This window comes from Oncorhynchus gorbuscha, linkage group LG21 (genome assembly GCF_021184085.1).
Source record: "Oncorhynchus gorbuscha isolate QuinsamMale2020 ecotype Even-year linkage group LG21, OgorEven_v1.0, whole genome shotgun sequence".
NCBI classification, from domain to species: domain Eukaryota; kingdom Metazoa; phylum Chordata; class Actinopteri; order Salmoniformes; family Salmonidae; genus Oncorhynchus; species Oncorhynchus gorbuscha.
Genome location: NC_060193.1, coordinates 52,249,462 through 52,253,355, shown reverse-complemented (window position 1 = coordinate 52,253,355; position 3,894 = coordinate 52,249,462).

The window sequence follows — 3,894 nt, the reverse complement described above, 5'->3', positions numbered from 1 at the left end:
ATTCAATATGGCCGCCATGTCGTTTTAGCACCGCCCTTATCAAGTTTCCTCCGCTAATATGGCCAATCAACACACTCGGAGCAAATTTACCAGCCAATAACATTCATGCTCTCTTTCTGTTTACATGCACTGGAAAAACTCCCTCCCACATTCTACAGGTCCCTGACTGACAAGTTTACAAACCAATCAGAGGACTGAATGGTGAAACTAAACCTTAATTGAAAAGGGAATTAGCCAATACATGTAGAGAGTCACAGAAATAGTCCACTCATACACCTCTATTTTAAAAATGTGTGCCTGTTTTTGATTGGATCATGAAGCTTTTTAAACCAACTACTCCACCTATGCAAACGGCGCACTAAATGCCCGGGGGGAAATGAGTTAACCGGTATAACCAGCATAGCGTTGCCTTTCACAAGTTCAACTATCAACTGAGGTATCTTGACTATGGATTTTGTCCACTAACTACATATTAGAGCTCTTCATGGGTCCACCCGGACACGAATACCCGAGACCAGGTCCGGGTCCAAATTTCAAACTTAAGCGGGTTGGTTCCGGTTTAGTTGCATTCACGCAGCACAATTCTGTTTTTAAAATTTTATTGAGCACATGGGAGGGTAGTGCGTTTTTCCCCTCGTTTACATTTGCTCGTCTGCTCATACTTTCCCTATAGATAATGGTTGCACTTACTTTTGATATTACGGTAATAAAGTTTATTAATGTTTGTGAAGGTTTGGTATGGTGTGGTTTATTAAGCTTTAGCCACTGCAGGCCTATGATATGTCGGCACTGCGCCCCATATCTCCAACTGCCTCCTACAGGTGAACTTGAGGGGAGGAAGACTGTTTCAGGCCTACGCGAGTTACTCCTGTAAATCTAACAATATAATACTTATCTTTATTTTATTTTTTAAATCTAAATATTTGTTATGTATAGCAGACGCAGCAGCCATCTGACATAAAGAAATGCATGTTGGTGTCGTAGCATGCCACTGGCATTTCTCTACCTCTCTCTCGGGTTAGGCCTAAGCTTCTCTCTTTTCTAGAGGCTATACATATTTGTTACAATTTTAATGTTGTCAAGCACCAAACCCGCACTGCTCATTTAACCCGCAAGCCAGCCACACAAATATGTCAGATGAAACACTGGCCAACTGGTGACTGAAGTCAGCCTGCAAGCTCTCCACAAGGACTCACTAGAGCGTGATGGAATAAGGAAATCCTGGGCCAGCCAACCCCCCCCCCCCAACTTGGAAGACGCTGGGCCAATTGTGTGCTGCCTCATGAGTATCCCAGCCACAGCCAGCTCGAACCAGGACTGTAGTGACATCTCCTTAGACTGCTGTGCCACTTGGGAGGCCCTAGGCATATTGTTTTATTCAGATTGTTGAATATTTGCATAAAAATATGTTTCCAATTGGATGGAAACCTAACTAATGTGCAAGTCCAGTGTCACTGAATATACCTGTGCATCACGGTTCACCAGCAGCCCCAAACATCTAAAGAATAAGCTACCAGCCAAACAAGCTTGTAAGAATTGTACTTAAACTCCCCCCTCATACCTATCTGGAGGATGAGCATATTTTCACGACTCTCTCTGTGTCTATGTATTTATGCTTTTAAAAAATAGGGACCACAATATCAGATTTTTTTTGCTGACAAATAAAATCAACCAATCCAAACTGTGCAGCAGCCAAATTGATGAATGGAAAGAGACATCTGTTACAAAACACCAACAAGTCAAGTCCTACATTCTATACTGAGTAAGCCTTCAAGGTAGGGAGGAATGTATTTTCTGTTTGTCCAGATTGACACTTGGTATTTATTAGGATCCCCATTAGCCACTGCAAAAGCATCAGCTACTCTTTCTGGGGCCCACATAAACATGACATAGTACAGAACATTATTAGTCAAGGACCGGAATACATTTAAAATGTCACACATAGTTTACATAACAGTACATACACACAATATCTAGGACTAATACAAAGTACAGTGCAAATTACAATATATATAACATGTCGGTATCTCTTCTCAGTCCCCTTTGTGCAGTAAGGTGTTCTTTTATCTGTTTTTTAAAAACTTGTTACCTGTTGTGGCAGAGTTCCATGTAGTCATGGCTCTATTTAATACTGTGCATTTCCCAGCCTCGAATGGACACGATCATGGCTCTATATAAGCTATAGCCTTCAAACTCAACGCTGGACTTCAAAACCCGTTCCACTACTTTTTTTTGTTCCCCTCCAATCAGGGCCTGATTTAGACCTGGGACACCAGACGGGTGTATTTAACTATCAGGTAGAACGGAAAATCAGTAGGCTCCAGACCTCATAAGGTAAAAGTTGAATACCCCTGACCTATAGCATATTTATTTTAAGCTATTAAGGTGAATGTATTGACTGAAAGAAGAAGAGCAACTTGGCGTCACTCTGGTATGTTAGGGTATGGGTCGTGTCTTGCTCGGGTTGTCCTCAGGTCCATTCAGGTATGGGTCTTGCTCGGGTTGTCCTCGGGTCCATTCAGGTATGGGTCGTGTCTTGCTCGGGTTGTCCTCGGGTCCATTCAGGTATGGGTCGTGTCTTGCTCGGGTTGTCCTCGGGTCCATTCAGGTATGGGTCGTGTCTTGCTCGGGTTGTCCTCGGGTCCATTCGGGTATAGGTCATGTCTTGCTCGGGTTGTCCTCGGGTCCATTCGGGTATGGGTCGTGTCTTGCTCGGGTTGTCCTCGGGTCCATTCAGGTATGGGTCATGTCTTGCTCGGGTTGTCCTCGGGTCCATTCAGGTATGGGTCATGTCTAGCTCGGGTTGTCCTCGGGTCCATTCAGGTATGGGTCGTGTCTTGCTCGGGTTGTCCTCGGGTCCATTCAGGTATGGGTCTGATTGTTTTCAGGTTCGGGCACCGGCGGACTTACCATTAAAGAGAAATAAAAATCTCTGCTTGAGGCATAAATAAATAATACAAAAACAGCAGTAAGGCCAAATTCAATGTTCCATCAAATAATTTTTTTCAAATATATTTTTGATACCTACATGGGTCCTAATAATCTAAAGTAAATAGCTAAATGATCCCTGGTATGACCATCTTAAAACAATTCCATATGTTAGCTCAGTGGAAACCTAGCCCCGGGCCCATAGACTCGAGGGGGTTAAAAGGTCATATATTTTTACAGTTAAATGATGTCTTTACTATAAATATTTTTTTTAAATGGGTAGGGGCGGGGCCTCCAAATGATTAAGTTTGTCCCTGGGTCCAGGTCCAACTTTTTGGATAGGAGAAGGCCTCCAATCTCTCCAAAATAAAGACTCAATTTATACATTTTCAGCCCAAAGCTTCTCATTCCAGACCCTATTTGGGTGCCAATCTGGTATGATTAAATGACCACCCAAGTTTATACCAATTTCTACCAGTCTGTATATTGATTGCATATATAACTTTCTATTCTTATTCCAAACAATTTCACTGACCCTTGCTTTTACATTTCTTTAATGACCTGACTGGGTTGTTGTTCAAGAGAAATATACTGCTTGTGTAGGCTGATGGTAAACAATCACCTAGGATCAAGACCAAAACCAGGAAAGGTAACCAAGCAGTAGGCGTGGCTTGGTTGACATAAACAGTTGTGTCCCTTAGTAACCAGGTAAGTGGTCTCAGTTTGGCGAAGAGACTGAAAGCTGATCGAAAGGTGTGTGACATACGGCTAAAGAGCTACAGGTAAATTGGGGACGGGGGAGTGGGGGTGTGTACAGCGGTGACCCTCAGTCACTTATTGTGTGTGTGTGTGTGTGGACAACTTCACAGTGTGGAGAATACAGTACTCTCCGAATGACTAATCTCATGCTTGACCAGATGACCCGACTCAAACTCAGGCTGCTGGAGAAGGTCATTGATTATTTGA